This window comes from Carettochelys insculpta, chromosome 12, assembly GCF_033958435.1.
Source record: "Carettochelys insculpta isolate YL-2023 chromosome 12, ASM3395843v1, whole genome shotgun sequence".
In the NCBI taxonomy this organism is placed as follows: domain Eukaryota; kingdom Metazoa; phylum Chordata; order Testudines; family Carettochelyidae; genus Carettochelys; species Carettochelys insculpta.
This window is the reverse complement of record NC_134148.1, coordinates 22,553,298-22,576,066: the sequence shown is the minus strand read 5'-3', so window position 1 is coordinate 22,576,066 and position 22,769 is coordinate 22,553,298. Positions and strand designations below refer to the sequence as shown.

The 22,769-nt window shown below is 47.7% G+C and overlaps 1 protein-coding gene across 2 annotated transcripts in view; it reads right to left on the bottom strand.

Moving 5' to 3' along the window:
• The window catches only part of LOC142019702 (tropomodulin-2), a 57,637-nt gene extending 46,408 nt beyond the window's left edge, over nt 1-11,229 (bottom strand). For both annotated transcript variants that reach the window (XM_075006891.1, XM_075006892.1), the window contains exon 1: nt 11,141-11,229. The gene's annotated coding sequence lies outside the window, so the exon portion shown is untranslated. The remainder of the gene's footprint in view (nt 1-11,140) is intronic.
• Nucleotides 11,230-22,769: the final 11,540 nt, after the last annotated feature.

Genomic DNA, 22,769 nt, shown 5'->3' with positions numbered 1-22,769 from the left:
ACCATCATTCTCTTTTTTTAAAATCGGGGCCTTTTTGAGGTTCTCTTTTTTTTTTAATCCACTGTGTTTTTCACTGCTGTGCCAAGATATGTAAGTAAAGGCATTTTTTATCATACAGAGAAAAAAAGTGTAGTCAGTGAGGCCAACAGCCACCACAGGCCCTGGGGCCAGGTGGGGGGGTCGGCACCATACCTCAGAAGCGGGGCTCAAGGCAGAAGGGTGGGCCCTACGTCAGTCAGCTCTCAATGCCACCTGGACGGTGATGCTACACCCCCACACCGACACTCACTCCCAGCTGTGTGCAGTGGCACAGCAGTGCTGCCATGGCACTTCAGAGGGCCCAGAGTTCTGTCTGCGGCTGCCAAAGTAGCAGTGGCAGGCAGAGGTCCAGGCACTTTTGAAATGCCAGGCCCCAGGGCAACTACGCCTTTCCTCCCCAACCCACATTGGAGGGTCTAGGTGTAGTGTTTGTATTTCAAATTTATCAAAATAAAAAATGTATTTGGAAAAAGCAAATGCCAATCTAGAATTCTCAATACAGGCTGAATCTCTCTACTCATCTGGCAGACGACCACTTACCGTGGGTGTGGCCAAGTTTCCCACAGTCCTATAAGTTTGTTTGCAGACACCAATCCTGGTTCTCACTGCTCTGTGCAGTTATTTAGCTGTAATTTACCTCTAAAAGTCTTCTAAGAGCCCAGTAACAATGGAAGTGTTGGTAATGTGCTGGACAATATTGACCTCCCAGGGTCCAGCAAATTCTCTCATCCAGTACTGGTCAGGTCCCAACGGTGCCAGATTAGAGGGGTTCAACCTGTAGATGATGTTTTCAACAACCTGATTTTCAGAGCAATTCTTGGAGTGAGGTTCTGTCTGGGACTGGCCTAACAGTATAGTTTGGAGAGCTGCATTTCCTGGATGGCTGTGGAACAATTATCCCAGGTGTACTGCACTTCTGTTTGTGTTGCAATAATACTGCTCTTTATCATAATGAACTCAAACTCATTTATTGAGTCCAGTCTCTACGTAACTATGATTTCTGTGCTCCATGCTCTCCCCATCTCCAGCCCTTAGTGCTGCCTGGGGTTCTGAAGCACACCATGTGGGGCTCTGGTGTTGATTTAAGAGTGGAAGCAGCATCTGGGAACCCCTGGCCCTTTTCAATCGCCAGACCTCAGAGCAGTTTCCCCTTTTGCTCCCTCCCCTGTTTGCAGGCCTGCCTCCAAGGATCTGTTCTGGATGTGATTCTGACCAATATTTTCATCAATCATGTAGATAATGGCATAGAGAATACACTTACAAAGTTTGTGCATGACACCAAGATGGGCGGGATTGCAAGTGCTTTGAAGCACAGGACTAATATTCAAAATGATCTGAAAAAAATGGAGGAATGGTCTGAAGTCAACAGGATGAAATTCTATAAGGACAAATGCAAAGTACTCCACTTAGGAAGGAAAAATGAGTTACACACATACAAAATGGGAAATGACTGTCTAGGAAGGAGTACTGCAGAAAGTGATCTGGGTGTCATAGTGGATCACAAGCTAAATCGGAGTCAACAGAGTACCACTTGCTTAAAAAGGAAACATGAATCTGGGATGGATTGGCAGGAGTGTTATAAGTCAGAAACAAAAAGTATTTCTTTCACTCTACTTTGTGCTAATCAGGCCTCATTTTGAGTAGTGTGTCCAGTTCTGGGTGTCACATTTCAGGAAAGATGTGAACAAACTGTAGAAAGTACGGAGAAAAGCAACAAAAATTATTAAAGATCTAGAAAACATGAACTAGGAGGAAAGATTGAAAACTCTGTATTTGTTTAATCTGTAGAAGAGAAGATTCAGGGAGGGCATGATAGTTTTCTAAAACATAAAAGCTGGTTACAAGGAGAAGGGGAAAATTGTTTCCTTTAGCTTCTAAGGATAGAATAAGAAGCAATGGGTTTAAACTGCAGCAAGGCTGGTTTAGGCTGGGCATTAGGAAAAAGCTTTCCACTTGTCCATGAAATTAAGCACTGGAATAAGCAGCCTAGGGAGGAGATTGTAGTATCTCGATCATTGGAGATTTTTAAGGTTAGGCAAATATCTGTCAGCTATGGTCTAAACTGAGCATTGGCCTGCTAAACACAGGGTTATGAGTTAAATCACTGAGGGGGCCATTTAGGAATCTGGAGCAAATAGATTAAAAAAAGGGGGGGATGGTGCTTGGTCCTGCCAAGAGGGCAGGAGACTGGACTCAATGACCTCCTGAGGTCCCTTCTAGTTCTATGAGATGAGTATTTAAGTAATACTTAGTCCTGCCTCGAATGCAGGGGACTGGACTCAATGACCTCTTGAGGGCTCTGCCAGCCCTTCAGTTCTGATTCACACCATGTCCACTGTAGGAACCTTGCTGACAGAGGACTTAGGAGATGTCAGGGTTTGAGGTTAATAGCTTCTGTTTTAACACTTGGACAATGTTGTGGCACCATCAAAAACCAGAAGGTACTTATTGCTGAGAAGCCTTTTCACTAACCTGTACAGATTATGCCATAGCAGGTACTGGGGACGTACCATAGTAAGAAGGTGTTATAAAATGGCACATAAGATGTGTATACCAGTAATACTCTTACACAGTCTATTAAAGACAGTCTTGGAAGAATAAGTCTTGAATGATTGCAAATCTTTGTATTCTAAACTTTTCTGGTCAGGGACTATGCCCCTGTATTGTGAAGTGCCTAATAGTCTATTGGCTACTGTAAAATGAAACAATTACATTATAATAATGAGTTTTAAAAGGTTTATTTTATTCAATAATTAGATCAAAAGAAAGAAACTGGATGAGCTCTCCAGAAGAAAATTATATATGCAGACTCAAATAAAAATCAAGTAAGTTGATGATCAACATCACAAAAAGGGCACAGCACCATTTATATGCCCAAAGCTAATAGTGTGGAATCCAATTAACAAGGTGAGGATGGTGATCATATGATTATATGTTCATTTTAAAGCAATGAATTCAAGGCTTCATCTTTTCCTTTTCCAAATGAGCTGTGCTAAATTGCTCAGTTTGTCTTGTTCTGCTGATCTGATATAAGTTCATATGTCAATACAGAGAGTGAGCCCAAAAAATCAAAGGTTTGCATTTGAAAAGTGCCTTCAGTGCCCTGTGTAACACGGTGAAGCCTCCAAATGAGCCTATGCTACCTAAAATGGTTGTGAGCGGGGCTTTTTTTCCAAGTGGAACGCACTGGAACGGTGTTCCGGAGCCTTTTTTTCCTGGTGCCACCATTTTGGGAGCCATTTGCAGCTCCTGCTGCTGCCACTTCTGGATTCCTGCCCTAACTGCTGCACTGAACAAGTAGGACTTAATTGGTTTAATGGCCAGTAGATGGGATCCTGCCATTAAACCAACTAAATTGAGTCCTCTTCTTTCAGTGCAACAGTGTGCTGGGAGCTGCCCCTGCCACGCTGGACATGGGGAGAATCGAAGGGCTGGGAGGAGCCATGCAGCCACAATAAAGAGAAGACGGAGCTTGGTGAAGGAGCAGCAGTATGCAGAGCCCCTGGGCAAGATAACAGTGAATCCTGGGTTGGGTGGGGCAGTTTGGGGGTTAAGCTTGGGGTGAGGGGATGATTTGGAACTGTGGGAAGGTTAAGCCTGCGGTAGGGGGGTGGTTTGGGGCTGTGGTTGGGTTAAGCTTGGGGGTGATTTGTGGGCTGCAGGTGGCTAAGCCTGGGGTGGGAGGATGGTTTGGAACTGCAAGGGGTTAAGCCTCTGATAGGGTAGGGGTTTGGGGCTGTGGGGGGGTTAAGCCTGGGGCAGGGAGGCTAAGTCTTAGGGGTGGTTTGGGGATGCAGGGAGTTCCAGCACCATTTTTTCTATAAAAAAAGCACTAGTAATGAGCAGAGAAACTCTGTAAGCAGCATATGTTAGACTTCAAGAAGTGAAGTCTGGTCAAAAAATATTGTATTTTCTGTTGCAATTTTTTATACACTTGGAAATTAGGAAAAACATGACGTTAATCTCTGCTGTACATTGGTAGCTCTAAGTATGGTTTCTTATACCAAGTACTTGGGGCAATTATAGGCGTCAAATGGGTTTTCAGTTTATTCCTCTCACAATGATTCAAGGGAAAGCACCTAAACCCCATCCCTTTGGGATTTACCATCATAAGGTGATGATTAAGGTACCAAGAACTGTTGTTTGATGGCAAAAATCCTTTGGATTCTGCATATATCTTTACTACATCTACCCTGGCTCTTAGAAATACCACAGAGAAATCAGAACTATGGTAAATATCACAAATACCATCAGGGTTGCTGGTCACCAGTTCCTCCTGGGAGCTCTGCTGAGACACGCTTAAAGAAACTCACCCAGACACACGTTTCCTGCCTCTTTTGTGGGCTCACCTAACCCTGGAAAAGACAGCAGAGCTCTCTAAGTGCCCGTTATGGTTGCCCTGCCTTTGGAGACATCACAGCCAGTCCCTGGGGCCACGACGGCAGAGGTGCCCCTGGGCCTGCGATGGCTCCACAATGACATGCTGCAGCTGCTGCTGAACTTTCTGACAGCCATCTTCCTCTTCCTCACCAAGAGCAAGCCTGAGAGCACCTTCAGTGACCGCGCTCTTGCTGTAGGACCTGCGCCGCCCCTGCCACCCCATGCAGAGGCAGCTCTGGAGGCACTGCACCAGTTTGAACTGGTGGGACTGGCTGGTCATGGAGCAGTGGGATGATGAGCAGTGGCTCCAGAACTTCTGCATGGAGAAGGACACCTTCCTGGAGCTCCGTGCCTGGCTCGCCCCTGCCCTCTGGAGACATGACACCCAGCTGTGACTCACCATCCCTGTAGAAAAGCAGGTTGCAATTGCCCTCTGGAAGCTCACCACCCCAACAGCCACTGCTCAGTGGGCGACTAGTTTGGCATGGGGAAGTCCACCATAGGGGTAACACAATGTGGTCCCTGCCCTGGAGGGGTGGTGTCCCACCAAAGGGGGACCCTCAGGAAGTGGGGTCAAGGGTGTTGGGGTGGGGCTAGGCTGGGGGGGACCCATGCCATCCTGCTCTCATACAGCCCTGCTGCTGGGGGGTGACCTCAAAGTGGAGATTCGCAGAGGGCTTGGGAGATTGGAGATGGGAGAGGGCCAGAGACCACCTGGGACTCCCTCTCTCAAACCCTGTCATGTGTGTTCAGTCGCCTCCCTCTGCAGGTCATGACAGATATCAACATGATCCTGCTGCAGAGGGTCATTCGTCTGGGGGACCTTGACAAAGTCATGACTGGATTCTCTGCCCTTGGGTTCCCAAACTGCATCAGGGCCATCCATGGGACCCACATCCCAATCTGTGCCCTGGAGCATAGTGCAGCCAAGTACATCAACCACAAGGGCTACTTGTCTATGGTGCTCCTGGCCCTGGTCGACCACCATGGACAGGTCATGGATATGTACTTTTGCTGGGTGGGCCAGGCACATGACACCTACACATATTCCACAACTCCAGCCTGTGCTGGAGGCTGGAGTTGTACACATTTGTCTCCTGCCATGAGCTCGCGGTTGGGGATGTACAGATGCCACTCTGCTGGTGAGGGATGCAGCCTACTCCCTCATGCCGTAGCTGATGAAGCCCAATAGCAGACAGCCCGACCCCATCTGGGAACTATTCAACAACCACCCAAACTGCGCCATGATGCAGGCTGAGTGCAATTTTTGGCTGCCTCAAGGATGGGGGTTGGCTGCCAGCTGCAAGGGGTGTACCTATGAGCACCAGCCACAGCTGCCATCCACCAGGCCCATCAAGACAGGCTGTAGATCTGGGAGGTCCTGAGGAAAAGCTTCTCCCAAGGACCCCAGTAACCCTGCCCAGGGCACCCCCCCCAGTGGGGGGGGCTCATGCCCACAGCCCTATCCCATCCATACCATGACCCTTCCCTTTGCCCCCCTCACACATCCCCAACCCCTGCACAATGAAGAGGGACACGGGTGTGCTCAACAAATAACTGTGTTTTAATAAACACAAAAGAACTTTTGCAAAAAAGCCTGTGCTGAACATAACTATTTACAGGGGAGTGGGCTTGGGATAGAAGGTGGGGACTTGAAAACTTGGATGGGGTGGGCTTAGAATAGTGGAGGGAGGGGTCTCAGAACATGGAGAGGGTGTGGGAGCTGCAAATCTGAGGGAGAGCAGCAGGTGGGGGTCCAGGGCACCAGTTGGTGCAGGGTGGTGGGAGCAGCCACGGTCGGGTGGGACAGCATGTCCTGCCAGCCACTGGTGACAGCATCAAAGCAGGATGTGAACTGGTCCCAGGCCCATGACCACCACTCCGTGTCATCTCTGAGCAGGTGCTCCATGGTACCCTGGATGACCCACAGGGCAGTGCTGTGGTCCTGCATCAGCCCCTCCTGCAGGCTCCACCTACTCCTATGGCTACAGCCTTGGCCCAGCCCTCAGACAGTGCAGATCCAGCTATAAGGAAGGCAAGGAGGAAAGACGGTGAGTCACTCATGAAACACTGCCTCTGAGGCCCCATCCCCCATTGGGAGCGGCGACTAACACACCAGGGGCCAGAGATATCCCGGGAGGCAAGCTATGTATGCCCTGCACAGAAGACCTACTACACAGGGACTCTGCAGCGCCTCTGGGACCATGCTGACCACTGTGCACCCCCTCCCCAGGGAACAGGCTAGAGGCCACGGGGGGGTGTCTGGCCACGGAGGGATCCCCTCATGGGTGGCGAGTGGGCTAGGACAGCCTGGCCCTCCCCAGAGCCCCCCACACACTGAAGCTTGCAGCACTACCCGCAGCATTGGTTGCTGCCTCTCGCCTGTGGGCATGCCCATGTGCTGGGTGAGGCACTCTTCAGTGTGTCCAGGGTCAGGCCTGCACCCTTGTAGCTAGCCTGCTTCCAGCTGTGGCAGGTACTGGGAGCCTGCTCCCCACCCCGTCCCCGCAGACTTAGGGCTGATCCAGCCTCCTGTCAACCAGGCAGCAGGATACCACCCATGCCCGGGGGCTGTCTGTTGGGTCCAGGTGGCACATGCTACCGCTGCCCATGGTTCCATGTGCTGGGACCATAGCATGAAGTACCACCTGAGCCAGCCAAGTGATGCTTGCAGCACGGCCAGTCTGCACCCATCTCCCACACCCTGGGGTGTCTGACATGCAGAGTACTCACTGGAGTGACCCTTGCCCAGATCCGACAATGCCTGGGAGGTGGCCTGGCTGATGGGGACTGGGTCCAGGATGAGGATGAGGCTGTTGACCTTGAAGTCCAGCTCTGGCTCTGGTGGGGATTTGGGGCTCGGATGATGGAACTTTCCTCCTCCTCCTTCGGGGGGGCTCCTCCTGTGGTGGGTCAAGCCCCGTGTCGAGGCTCAGGCATGGGGGTGATGTGTCCTTACCCCAGAATGGTGTTGAGCTCCCTGTAGTAGGGGCAGGAGGGTAGTCCTGCTCCCGCCCCCCCAGCATCAGGCAGCATCCTGGGCCCAAACGTGGCCCCGCCTCAGTTTTTTCACCTTCACACTGACCTGCTCTAGGGTGCTGTGGGAGTGATCCCATTTGGCCATGATGGTGGCCATTCTTCTATAAATCTCAGGGCCACTGCCAGCAGCAGGATAGCATGGTGTGGTATTGCCACCCTCACTTCTGCAGAGCAGCCTGCAGAGCTGGGCTCTCAGTCAACAGCCAGCCCTCTCTGGCTGCCCAGCTCTGATGGTAGCAACACAGAAGTAAGGATGGTATAGTATAGTATTGCCACCTTCTTCACTTCTGCAGGCAGGGTGCGACCTTCAAAGCTGGGCACCTGGTCAATAGCCATTGCCCTCCAGTTGCCCAGCTCTGAAGGCAGCCCAGAAGAAAGGGTGGCAATACCCGCCCAGCATTACCTGTAAGTTGTGCTCATGGGATGCTCAGGAAAGATTCAAATGCCTCCCAGCTGATTGGCAGAGTGCCCACAGCCACCAATACGTGTTTCTAGAGGTGGTGCACATCCAGACATGCCTTGGTGCACATAAAAAATTATTCCATGCATGGATGGAAAAAGTTAGAGGGCACATTAACCATGTCTTACTCAGCCCTGGCAAAAATAATCTTGCAACTCCCTTCTGGGTCAGGATTCCCAATTTGAGATCCTCCTCCATGAAATCTGCATACTATAGGGTGAAAACATAAAGGAGACCATATTTCATGAGGGGAGACTAGATTTCATGGTCTGCAATGTGTTCTTCATGGCTGTGAATTTTCTGGGGCCTTAGCTATAAACATCCATTGGTGTCAGCAGAAAAGTGATAATCAATCATCATAATTATCAGATCGTTTTCTAAAAAATACTGGTTTCCCCTGTGCTATCCTTTCTCATTATGTGGTTTTGTGCACTTGAGTTGCCAGCCAGGTAATAGAAACCATCTGTGATGTGTACAGCTTGATAAGTACAGCAAATAAATAGCAGGAAGAGCTCCACATTGAAATACACATACTTTTAAATTATATAACAGATGATTCAGAGATGGGAGGTGCTGGAACAGATAGGACTGTTGATTTTTTCCCCATGTTAGTAACAATAATATCATAATTATTGTTCTACTCTTGCTGACCATAGCTATCTAAAGAGAGTTGCCTGTTTGGTCCGGACTATGCCTAAAATCCCCAGCCTTATAATTTCTATTGTCAGACCTCTGGAGATAATTATGGTAAAGATGAATGAACAAATATTCCTGTATATTGTGTCTTTCACAAACCAAGGTAACACAATGTAATGTAGATCAAAGTCGACCATTAAACAGAACCAAGGACAACATTGTTTCACAGGCAAATGCATGTTCTATGCACTGGATAAAGAGTACCAGTTAACTCCACCAAGGATCCAGCAGTGAAATTTTATCTGAGGAGGGATAACTACCTGATTCCCATCAGTCTAAGACCCTCCCAAGCCCCCTGAACCTCAAGCCAGGAGGATCATCAGACACAGCGAAGCATGGAATCAAGTGAAAATAAATCTGACTCCATACTTGCTTACAATTTCTGCAAACAGCTTGCAAAGGTAAGTAAGCAAAGATACCTAGAGTATGTCTGCTGGGAACTGTAAAATCATGAAGATGAAAAATGACTTGGAAGAAGGGTTGAGCAAACAGGGCTGAATATCTGCAGATGACTCTGAGGAAGTTCAGTGGGACCTGTCCAAGATAGGTGAATGGACGACGTGATAGTAAATACAGTTAGTGTTGGCAAAAGCAAGTAATTCACAGCAAAATGAATTATTTGAACTGCTCAATACTTGGCTGGCTTCTTAATTAACTGTAACAATTCAGAAAAAGACTTAACATCACTGTGAAGAGATCAGTGGAGACCGCTGCTCCATGTGCAGCAACAACCAAAGAAAGCAAACATCATATTAGGACACAAACATTTGGAGAATAACACTGAAAATACTGTAATGCCATTATGTCAATTAGTGGTACATTCCCACTATATCGTGTGTTTATGTTCCTAGCTACCACATCTCAAAAAAGAGACAGCATAAATACAGGACAGTCACAGACGACTGAGGAGAATAATTTCAGGCAAGAGAAAATTTTCATATGATGAGACATTGAAAAGATTGCAAGTGTTTATCTCACATATAATAAACAATATCATTCTAGGGAGGACTTCTGTCATTAATTAAAAAAAAAGACCTAACCTGCACAAAGTCTGCTGAATATAATGTTACCACTTGCAACATATTACATTAAAACACAATAATTTTGTGCCGTCATATCTGATAGCCATAGATTTCAGAATTTTGACTGATAATGAATAGTTACATGAACTTGTTAAGTGATTCATGGTACAAGTAGGATCAAGACCAGAATATGAATCTCACCTGTTTTAGAGTATTGGTCATACTTATTGATATTTTTTATATCCTTCTACATGTATTTATTGCACTACAGTACGTATCTTCTATGACACCAAAAGAGTTTGCAATTTATCATTCCATGGATGGCAAAAAATTCTGGACTCAGCAAAGCACACACTAAGGGAATTTTGTTAGCATAAGCTGACACTCCGGAACATATGTGGTGCTATCTAATGCCCATATGGAGGTTCGGAGGACATACATTCCTTCATCCAACACCTAGAAATATCATTAAACCAATATTGCTGAGTCCTGTCTTTAAATACATATATTCTTGATTGTTTCAAGGCAAAAGACCAGCTCTAAAGACAGTCTAATAGTCTGATATTTACTACATATAAAAGGAACTGAGCTTCAAGGAGAGGCAGATATATTCTCACTTCTATTAAATTTTAACCGTGGTTTCATATTTTCACCTTTTTTGCTTTAAATTTTGTAATACACTTAGTACCTGAAATAGGTGTTGAGAGGAAATTTAAATATTTTTTTTAGTCTTCAAATGACACTTATTAAATAATATATTGTTACTTGCTGCAGCTGTATGTTAAAGGAAGGCCATTCTGCAGAGTGATTTGAACTTTCAATTTTAAAAAAATCTACCATTTAAATCAGCCATTCTAATGTTAACACCTTACAGTACGTTGTGAAAGCTATTTGCAGGGGATTTGGGGGGAGTTTAAAAAGAAGGCATTGAAACGTTCATTGTACGAAAGCAACCGCTCCAGCATGAACACCCCAGGGGGAACTAAGGATGGTGCTTTCAACACAGAGAGATGGGATTGTTGCTCTGGTCCAGGCAGAAGGAATGTCTGAAAAGGGTTTAGACTACCAGCTCCACGATGCAAGGCGACAGCTATGGCAAGGGAGGAGTCCCTGCAAGGTCCTTTAACCGTACAATCCGACCACAGGTCCCCTTTCATCCCCTGCAGAATGCGCACGGACTCACACACACACACACACACGCGCGCCCAGCTCCGCAGTGCAATCTGCCGAGCCGGGCGGGGGCAGTCACACCCCTGCAGTCTCCTCCAGCAGCCGCAGCTCGGCGGGAGCATCCTGCGAGGCAGCCCCGCCCCGCTGGCTGCGTGCACCCCCGGGCGCTGCCCGACCGCTCCTGCCCCGCGCGGCTTCCCCCGGGATGCGGCAAGGCAGATGCTCAGCCGGGCGGCGCGCGGGGAGAGACCGCATCAGCGCCCGGTTCTCTGCAGCCCGGCCCGGCCCGCCCCGGCAGCGCGCCCGCGGCTCTGGGCGGGGATCGCCGGCTTACCCCTCTGCGCCGTCCGCCTGTCACCTGCCCCGGCCGTCTGTCCGCCGGTCCGCCCGCCCCACCCAGCGCTGTCAACAGGCGGCTCGAAACCGGCCAAGCGGCTGCGCAACCTCAATCCCAGCCGAGTGCTGAGCACGCCGGGATTCGTAGTTCGGGGGTGGAGCGGCTGCTTCGAGCACCCCCGGGGTCCCGGCCCCAGGGTCCAGCCCGCCTCCAGCTCCCCGCCCCTCCGGTCCCAGGCGGCATCCACCTCCCGCCGCCACAGGGCCAGGGACCCCCGCCTACCCCGCTCTATCCTCCTCCCCCGCCAGCACAGGGCTAGGGACCCCCCACTGCCACCCCCGCCCCCACTCCATCCCCTCCCCAACCAGCACAGGGCTAGAGACCCCCCACTGCCATCCTCACCCCTGCTCTATCTCCCTTCCCAACCAGCACAGGGCTAGGGACCCCCCCACTGCCACCCTCACCCCTGCTCTATCCCCCTCCCCAACCAGCACAGGGCTAGAGACCCCCCACTGCCACCCTCACCCCTGCTTCTATCCCCCTCCCCAACCAGCACAGGGCTAGAGACCCCCCACTGCCACCCCCAGCCCCTGCTTCTATCCCCCTCCCCAACCAGCACAGGGCTAGGAAACACCTCACACATTCTCCTTCCTCCACCACCTCATGTCTAGGGACCCCCCCCCACTGCCACCCACATGCCATGCTTTATCCCCTCCTCCATCTGTCACCACAGGGCTAGCCCCTGCCCCTGCAATGATCTCTTCCCTCCTCACTCCACCATAGGGCTAAGGACCCCCAACTCCCTCCTCCCCCTGCCACCACAGGGCTAGGAACACCACACACATGCTCTCTCTCTATCCTCTCCTTCCTCTACCACCACAGGGCATTGCCCTCCCCAACGTCACTCTCACCCCATGTTGCATGGCCCCTCCTTCCATCACAAGACAGGGCCTTCTCTGCCCCCATTACCTCCCCATACAGTATTCCCTCTCTATCTGCCACCTCAGGGCTAGGGACCCCCACCATGATTTATCCCTGCCTCCCTCCATCACCACAAATCAGGGCCCTTCCCACCCCCACCCTATTGTATCCTCTCTCCCTCCACCGCCACAAAACCAGGAACCTTCTGCGCCACCCCCATGTCCTTTCTCCATTCCTTCCCTGGACCAGGGGAGGGTCTCTCTTCCCCTTCTTCCTCTCTCCCTCTTCCTCCACAGTGTCCCTCTATTCTTTCAACAGCCAGGTTACTCTCCTGGATCCAGTCTTCTATTACTCACCCTGCAGAATCCCTTCCTCTGACAAGTTTTCAGGCTAAGATCACTCCCCTTATACTTCACTTTTCACACAGCATCATCCTTTTCCCTGCCCAGTAAGTCTTCTCTATGCTAAAGCAACAGCTAATGAATACAGTAGGGATCGGCCGGTCACACCTGCATGGGCATATTGCCCCAGCGTAGAAACTCTAATTCCAAGTGGCCAGTTATGCACCTCACTGACCACCTGGATGTGAAGTCAGTGCATCTGCACACACAATCCTGGCACCATGTGCACAAATTCCGGGTGCCTAGTTTCCCACATGCCATTAACAGCTGGCTCAACAAACACAAATTTTATCAAAGTTAAAATAGCCTCCTACCCAGCTACTAGGGCAGTGTCCTTGGCTCACTAAATACCTGACTAAACAAAAAGGTCTTGCCTGCTTCTGGGAGCTGCCAAAGCCTGCAGTGAAGGACTGCCACAGAGAATGAATTCCAGGGGCATGTGTGCTCCAGATAGAAGGTTCAGCCTCCACTCCTCCAGAAGTGAGTTTCAAAATCCAACCATAAAATTGGTTTAGTAGATGTAACGAGAAAAACCAGACAGAACAGAGGCAAAGCAATCCCTGAATGCTTGGTTCCCATCCATTTAAGACTAGTGCATAAAGAACAACTTGAAATATGCCTGGAAACTAAAAAGTAAATGACGCAATGCACAAATATTAATAGCTCATGGCAGATTCCTCCACTCAAGATACAAACATCACTGTATTCTGTATTACCTGAAGCTTCAAGGTGTTGTTCAGGAATAGCTCCAGCTGGACCACATTGCTGTGTAGGCCACTGTTGCAATGTTGCTGGCACAAGTCACAACCAGCTTTAGATGAAAGAAGGCTTTTATCATCATTGCTCTCACTTGAGAATCCAAGAGCAGCAATGACCCTAGCATGTCCTCAGATTGTGAACCATCCAGGATGACAATGCTCTGACATAAAGGCTACATCTACAATCGAATCATCTGTCTCCAGAAGTAACTGTCAGAAGAGATGTTCCAACAAAACTTCTGTTGACAGATTGTGTCTACACATGAAACTGGATTGATTTTTACCTGCTCTGTTGGCAAAAGGGCCCCCTGGAGCATCTATGTGGCTTTTTTGTAGAAAAATTTTGACACCACAATGCATTTTGTTGTGTAGATGCTCCATGAGTTTTGTCAACAAAACTCTCTAGTGTAGACGTAGCCAAAGATGGCAGCACTGTGGTCCCAGTTCTTTTCTCCAGATGGTTGCTTTGCCTGCTAGCATCACTTCCATCTTATCGTATTTAATCTTTAGCTAATTTCTGTCAACTACATCCCCACCATTGTCTGTTACTAAGAAAGAACTAGAAATAGTATATATGTTTTCTCCTGGGGAATAATTTTCCATCAGAAATGCAGTTTAATCTAAACTGAAACATTTCATGTGAACATGTTGATTTTTGACAAAATGTTTGATGGGAAAGTGTCAAATGAATCATTTTGATTCTCTTATTTTGTTTTGCTAATGTTAAAATCATTTCTTTTTATAACTTTGTCTTATCATTGTTCCATTTCAGTGAAACTTTTATGTTATAATAGTTACTTTAATATTATGTTATTTGTATACAACACAGAAGCCTTGTATAATTCATAAAGTACAAAAAAGTTGAGAACAAAAATTAGACAGTATCTTATTGGGAATCTCAATGATGACTGAATCTGGTGCTATTCTAAACAAAAAGAGCTCTCACCAACACTTGTATGTGTTTTCATTATTCCACAATTATTCAGACATTATATGTTTCAGAGTGACACACACAGAATACCAATTCTGGAGCCTTAGTACACGGATCTCTTAATATTGTATATTATATTTAATAGTTTATCATGTAATGTTTTAACGTTGTTTATAAACATATCAATATTACAACAAAATTTGATATACAGCTTCATCTTATCATAACTTAGAGCAACTGAAGGGCTTGGTTATACCAGGAAAATAGGGTGTACCTGGAATGGCATTGCTTCTCTAAATGGAAAAGGGAAAATCACCAATCAAGCACAGTCCTCAAAACTGGCATAACTCAGCAAAAGTTGAAAGAGACTGAACCAAGATGAGCCAGAAAAATAGGGTGAACCTGGAATAGGATTGTTTCTCAATAAGCCTTATAGAAAAGAGATAAAATGGAGAAATTTAGAGTAGTGCTCTGTTCTGGCACAGCTAAATCAATACTTAAGGATTGAAAACTAGAAGAAAATGTTATTGGAAACCAAATTGACTATGGCCCTTTTTTGTTAAAATATATCAAATAAGAGTTTACAGGGTTGAATTAAAGGACATTTGATGGAATTCTCATATTTAAAAAATTACTAAAATAATTGAATGGAAAAAGTTTCAGAATCTCTTTTTTAAAAGAAATCCCATATGAAATAACTCAGAAAATAGCACTGTATTTTTGAAAAATACAATTATTTGCATAAAGCCTGTATATTTTCCTTTGGTTTAAGGAAAAAAAACCAAAACTTTAATTGAGTTAAGGACCTGAGCAATGCTAAGTAAATCTAGTAAAATTATAAAATAATCTGGTTTTACTACACAAACATAGATCCAATAAAACTATTTTGGGAGAAGTTGGGGTAATACCTAACTCTTAGAAAGGCAGTTGTGTTAATGGTTAGAACAAAGGAGTGGAAGCAAAAGCTCTCTGGGTTTTAGTGAGGCAGACACACTGGGTACTAAGCAGTGTGTGCTGAGCAGCTTGATATTGGACAGTGGGTGTTGATCATACATTTGTATGTTGAGCACTGGATGGGGAGCCAGTCGTGGCAGAGCAGTCTGAGCCACTGGACTACTCATGAAGGTGTCCATGTGCTTCATAACAATCTGGCTGGAAAGCTAAACCTGACTTCAGCTCACTGAAAAGCAAATGCTGGATCTGAGCTTAAACTTCCTGTGCAGATAGAAATGCATCTCTGAAATGGATCAGCTTTAGCTTCACTACATACTCTGGCAGAGACCTCAGGTGCAAGTGGCAGGATCTTTGGTAAGAAGGAGAGATAAATCTCATTCATGACAATGTGCAACCTTGGGCGCATCAGTAACTGAGAGGTGGCTGTGTTAGTCTGTATCCTAGCAAACGATACTGTTCCTTGGGCATAACAGTCACTCTGTTTGGGAATATACTAGTATGCTAAAAACAGTGTTTACAGAGACAGTCACTTCCTTGAAACTCCACTTCCCCAAACTTCAGATTAAATCAACCTCAGATCCAAACCAAACCACTCCAACACTTCCCAGAAGAAATGGGCCAAAGCCAGAGCCATTTATCCAACATCTCTCCTTTCTCCCTGTCTTAAGCTATTTGGATAAAATGGGAGGCAGATCTGAGGATCCTTAGTTTTAATTATTTGTGTACCATGCTAGAGTCAATTGGGGGAAACAAATTCAAATTCCTTCAAAATGAACAGAGGTGGGAAAAGTACTCAAACAAGTTATTTGCATTAAAGTGCAGATGCTTTTGCTCTGGATACTTGAGTACAGTCTAGATGAGATATGTGTGTGCATGTGCACGTGCCTGCACCTCCTTTTGCTTCTGTATACTTGAGTGCAATCCAGATGTGTGTGTGTCCGGGTGTCCAGGGGACACCAGTGACTTGTACTTAAGTAACCCTCCCCCCAGCAGCTGTACGTTTATTCAAGTAACTTTTTGCATACTTTTTCCACCCCTGGAAATGAATAACTGTAACATAAACAGTGCTTCAGATCTAAGATGATGTTTGTCAGTGCATTTTGGATTAGGTTTTGATGTGATGTTAGATTATAAGCATGTTGTACCAAGGGTCATATTCAGGGCCAGTTGAGGTGTATGGTTGGGGCAGGCTTTTGTTAGCCATGCTTGTGGCTGGATTTTTTCACTTAAGGATGAGGTTTTCACTAGGATTAATCTGGGACCTGGAAGAACTAGGTGGAGGGAACTGGAAATATGCAGAGGTTCAGGACCTGGCTACAGCCTGGGAACAAACTGGATACAACACTCCAAAAGACAAAAAGAAACATCACTAAATCCAGGATGACATCATACTTATTCCAACACAGATAAGCAAAAATATGAAGTATCAACAACAGTGCAAAGTTAACTTAACATAAAAGTTACTCTGTCACTATTTAACTTCACGTTTGTTTAAACTGTTTGAAGTTTCAACTTTGACCCACCTATTTGTCCCACCTTAACATATTTCTGATAAGTTGAAACTGCATGGGTTCATTTGTACATAGAAATACACTCCCATAGTGATTTTCCCTTTCCCTTGGGTTCTGTTTTTGCCAATAAGTTACTTTTGTATCCTTATAGTTACAACTCTGACAGTCCAGGGCCTCTTCACAATTTATTTTTCAGTGGTTTGGCTGGAGGCAGTATTATTCCCCTGTTTGACAATGATTTTTAATTGTTTCTTTTTTTCTTTTACATCACAAATAGAATTTGCAATCACAAAATGAGAAACATAAGAACCAATCCTAATCTTAAAAATAAAGTGATACACAAAATGGTATACTGAATACATTGCACATATGCAATCATATGCCTAATAAATGCAGATATACACATGTCGGTATAGGGATATAATTACTGCCCTGAACCATGTTACGTAAAGGCAAGTAACACCGTATGTCTGTATTTTCATTTTTTTATTGTATGTTCTGTACTGCAGAATCATTCTTAGTTTTCCCAACAGCTTTAACTTAGAATTCAAAGATACCCAACACAACCAAGAAACCCAATAGCTGTTTTGCTGCAGGTTGCCAAAGTATCTTTGCATGAGAGTACTGAGACTGATTATCTTTATTGGTTGTATTTATACTACATGAGAATCCACACAGCACTTAGCTATCAAAAGTATGTCTAGAGTGTACTAGGCACTGTCTAACTCTTGAGATGGATTGTTTGGGGCCAATGCATTCTTCAATTGTATCAAAGTGGGTATTTACAAGAGATTTCAACAGCAAATGAAGCCCTTGTCTGCTCTGCACTTTCATCCTTAAAACGTTGCTAAGGGGTGTGAGAAAACACTGCACTGCACCTGATGTAGACAATGAAGCACCTCATTAGCAATGGTAAGTTGTGGTCAAGAAAATCTCTCCTGGCAACAAAGAATGACTGTACTACATGCTGTACAATGGTGTAGCTGTAGTACAGCCACACCGCTGTAATGTGTGCAGTGTGACGTAGCTGAGATGCTTATAAATTGTTTGCTAAATAATTTATTACAATATTTTTCCAGATATTGAAGTTTGATTGATCTATAATGTCTTGGGTCCTTTTCTCTCCCTTCTAAAGGTAGGAACTACGTTTGCCTTTCTCTAGTCCTCTGTGATCTAACCTATCCTTCAGAACTTCTTGAAGTTAATTGCTGCTGGTTCCAAGATTGCTTTAGCCAGTTCTTAAGTATCCCTAAATATCAAGGATAAGATTCTGACAGAATATGGACTGCATATCAAGGGAGCAGAGCTAAACTGTTTTCAGTAGCAGATTCTTCAGTAACACATGAAACTGCTCTCAGCCTGAGCTTAGCACCTTTCAAAAAGGTTATAAGGCACTTCTACTTGTTCACCTCTTCTTTCTTTATAGACCTACTCTGCTGACCATATCCTCTCCTGTCTCTGTCCTTTCAAACCTGTGATACTTAAGAGATTCATCATGTATTCTTTGTCTATACATGCAACTTGGTTTTTTGCCTTAGTCTCAGCCACAGACGTTGAATGATGATACTGCAGATCAGTTCCACACAAACGCCTGTAAGAAGTAAATAAATGACTTATCTAGTTCTGGCTATGCATCTTCCTTGTATTGCCATTGGCTGTACAGAGCTGTGATGGAAAGTCTGACTGTGTTGTACAATGTCTCCTGTTTTGTCTTTGGGAGCATGCAAATCATTTCAGGGAGAGCGCAAGTCTCAATACTGTGCAGACCTTCCCTGTGCTATGCTTTCCACACCCACAACAATCTTCAAATATTGTTGTTTATTTCAAACTCTGAAACAGGAATTACACTAATCTTTTGCGGGCATTATATTTGACTTTTGACACATACATTAGTCTGTCAGCTTAGAAGAGGCCTACATTCAGAGGACTGAAGGAATTTAATATATTGAGAAGCATTTGTGATAGTACTCTTGTCCTTATAAAAGTCTCTTCAATTACCCTTAGGCTGGGTGCCAGAACTACTGAGATTTGCTTTGTAGGTCTCTCAGCCAGAGCATTCACAAGCGAAACACAGCTATTATAAAACCCAGTCACATCACTAGCTGAACACTCCTAACCTTGTAGCTGGGTACACAAAGGGTGTTTTATACTGTGAAACAAAGCACCCTTAGATTGTCTCATTTTTACATATTTAACTATTCCATCTTAAGTTCACACCAAGAGGAAGAAACAATCTTGATTTTAATAAAGTACCCAGAGGAAAATCCAGCTCTTATTAAAGTCCGTGTGAGTTTTGACATTGACTTCAGCAGAACCAGGATTCCATCCGCTACCCCCCATTAATGTAATAGTTATTTTAGCTATTTGAAGTGAAGTATTTTATCATAGGATTTACATATGCTCTTTTACACAGAGTCTGGGTCTACACTAGAGGGTTCTTTCAAAAAAGCTGGGCCATTTTCCAAAGAACCAGTGGAGCGTCTACACACAAAAGGTGTTCTTTCAAAAGTGAATCAAAAGAATGTGGCCCTTTTTTCGGAGGCGCTCTTCTGCTCATGGATCATGAACAGCGCCTCCTTTTGAAACAATCTTTTCAAAGAAAGCATGTGTGGATGCTCTGCCAGCCCTTCTTTTGAAAGAGGGGGTCCTTCATGGCACCAGCCAGCTGGGGTATAGAGATGCCTTGGCCAGCACTCACAGAGCTCAATGCCCCCTGCATCCAGCCACACTCAAGGCACAGGGAGCCCCAGAGACACCATGGCAGGAAGCTGAGAGTGTGATGGGAATAAGCACTCGAACTGCTGACACCCACACCCTCTCAGCCACCCCTGCAGCGACCAGAGCCAGCATGGCCGAGAGCCAGCCACTGTGCAACCCCCAGGGACTCCCCACTGAGCCAGCAGAGGGGTCCCAGAAGCCAGTACCAGTCTGGATAAGAAGACCACTCTCCTGGACTGAGCCAGAGCTCAGGGACTTACTGGGGCTCTAGCATGAGGACATCATCCAGACAACCCGCGGGAAGAGGCACAATGTGCCCATCTATGGGCAGCTGGCCAATGGACTGAGCACCCATGGACACTCCAGCTGCACCTTGGAGCAGGTATGCTCCAAGGTGAAGGAGCCACGTCAGGGCTATGTTCAGGCAAGGAATGCAGCCACGCACTTGGGAACAAAGCCGGCCGCCTGCCCTGTCTACACAGAGCTCCATGCCATCCTTGGAGGCGAGGCAGCTTCTCCAACAGCATCCTCGACACAGTAGTGGAGGAGCCCCCTGTGGCATCCAAGAAGGAGCTAGTGCCACCCCCAGACCAGCTGGGACCCTCCACACAGAGCCAGACACCGAAGCCCCATCAGACAACAAGTCAACCAAAAGGACCTTGGTCATTGCTGTCCCATCAGAGTCCTCCAGCCAGCCAACCTCCACCTGGGTGTTTCCTGACATCACCCTGGGACCCTCCGGTAAGTGCTTGGCATGTCTCACATCCCTGGCCGGGGACTGCCTGCCCTTGCCATGGCTGGAAATGGGCCATTCACATGGGTGACAGCCTGACCCTAGATGTGCCACTGAGGAATGGCCCTCCTGGCCCCTTTTTCCCACAGCTATCCCTCTAATCCTCAGCCCAACGCCCCCCCTCCAATGCCCCTACCTCTCCATGATCCTTGCCCCATCCCAGCCTCATGGCTCTTGGCCCCCCCACCACCTTGGATGACTAAGACCCCTCCAAGCCCCTGTCCAAAGCCCCCCCATTATACATAGTTCCCCCCTGTAAATAGTTGTGAGGATGTTTTACTTGTTTGCAAAGTTTTAGTCAATTTAAGTAAACTGTTATTTTTCCACCCCCATGTCCCTCAAAGTTGTGGGGGATAGGGTGAGGGGTATATGGATGGGAGGACTCATAGGGGGATGGGGTGGGGGGAATGGGCAGGAGGGATCATGGGGGGCTGGAGTGGAGCTGCTGGCTGGGGAGCCTGCAGTGAGTGCCCTGGGAGGGGTCATTGGTGCTCACAGGTGAAAGCCTCTCTGTGGGCCTCCCCAGTGTGGAGCCCATTGCAGTAAGCTTGGCAGTCAGGGGCTTTGGCAGGCTGCTTGTAACCAGGGCTAGCCTCAACCACTCACGCCTGGAGGAAGGTCTCCCCCTTTGCCTCGACCAGATTGTGAAGGGCACAGCACAGACCTTGGGGACATGCTGCAGCTTGACATCAAGATGTGTGAGGAGGCACCTGAAACTTACCTTCAACTCCCTGAATGTACACTCGACTGGGTAGCATGCCTGGGTGAGATGGGTGTTGAACTACTCCTGGGACGGATTGTCGTGGCCTGTACAGGGCCGCACGATCCAAGGCTGCAGGGCATAGGCCGGGTTGCCTACCATGCACAGGGACATGGTGACATCCCTGAGCGCAAGCTCCTGCTGGGGGGATGTAGGTTCCCACCATCATCCTCCCACAGAGGCTGGAGTTGCGGAACACCCGTGCATCATCAGCTAAGCCCAACCAGCCCACATACATGTCCATGAACCGGCCTTAATGTTCCACCAGGTCTGCCAGCACCATGGAATGGTAGCCCTTGCAGTTCACGTATCGGCAATGCTGTTGTCCAGGGCTCAGATGGTGATATGGTGCCATTGATCATGCTAAAGCACTGCGGGAAGCTGAGGGTGGTGAACCCTGCAATGGCTGCATCCAGGTCCCCAACATGCATGAGCCTCCAGAGCAGCACCTGGTTGATTGCTATCATGACCTGTACGGAACAGTGAGTGAGCATACTTGTAAGTGTGTAAAGGGGTGCCCCTGCCCCCTCCCGTCTCCTCTCCCCTGCCTCCTCTCAGCCCCCCTGGCACTGGGCTTGTGTGAGGGTGGGGCATCATGGTCCCGTCGGGCTAGCCCTCCCCACCCCCCTGCCCTGCCCCCTCGCACCCTCTTGCCTGGCAGTTCCCTCCCACCTCCCCATGTCAGGCCAGTGAGTGACACATGTCTTACCTCCATGAGGACAGCCCTGACTGTGGACTTGCCCACCCCAAACTGCTGCCCCCGGAACAATAGCTGTCTGGAGTAGCCAGCTTACAGATTGTGGTGGCCATGTGATTCTCCAGGGACAAAGCAGTCTGCATCCATGTATCCTGGCATCAGAGGGCAGGGGTGAGCCAGCTGCGGAGCTCCAGGAAGGTGTATTTCTTCATGCAAAAGTTCTGCAGCCAGTGTGTGTTTTCCCACTTGGCAATGACCAGTCGGAGCTGGTGTGGCATCTCCAGAGACTCCAGGTGGCCTTGGTGGTGGGGTGGGGTGGCACAGCTGGGGCCATTGTGGGTTGGGGGCCCATATGACACGGCTCAGTCACCAGAAGAGATGGATGGCTGCTAGGACAGTGGCCAGGAGCCCAGCCAGGTTGTGCAGGCAGGTCCAGGGCTGCAGTGGGTCCACTGCTGTGAAGGCTGAGCTTCAGGACCCTGCACAGGCTCTGTAAAGCTGTGTGCAGCAGGGCAGGCCTCAGTAGCTGTGTCTACACGTGCACACTACTTCGAAGTAGTGGCACTAACTTCGAAATAGCGCCCGTCATGGCTACACGTGTTGGGCGCTATTTCGATGTTAACATCGACGTTAGGCGGTGAGACGTCGAAGCCGCTAACCCCATGAGGGGATGGGAATAGTGCCCTACTTCGAAGTTGAATGTCGAAGTAGGGACCGTGTAGACGATCTGCGTCCCGCAACATCGAAATAGCGGGGTCTGCCATGGTGGCCATCAGCTGAGGGGTTGAGAGACACTCTCTTTCCAGCCCCTGCGGGGCTCTATGGTCACCGTGTGCAGCAGCCCTTAGCCCAGGGCTTCTGGCTGCTGCTGCTGCAGCTGGGGATCCATGCTGCATGCACAGGGTCTGCAACCAGTTGCCGGCTCTGTGGATCTTGTGTTGTTTAGTGCAACTGTGTCTGGGAGGGGCCCTTTAAGGGAGCGGCTTGCTGTTGAGTCCACCCTGTGACCTTGTCTGCAGCTGTGCCTGGCACCCTTATTTCGATGTGTGCTACTTTGGCGTGTAGACGTTCCCTCGCAGCGCCTATTTTGATGTGGTGCTGTGCAACGTCGATGTTGAACGTCAACGTTGCCAGACCTGGAGGACGTGTAGACGTTATTCATCGAAATAGCCTATTTCGATG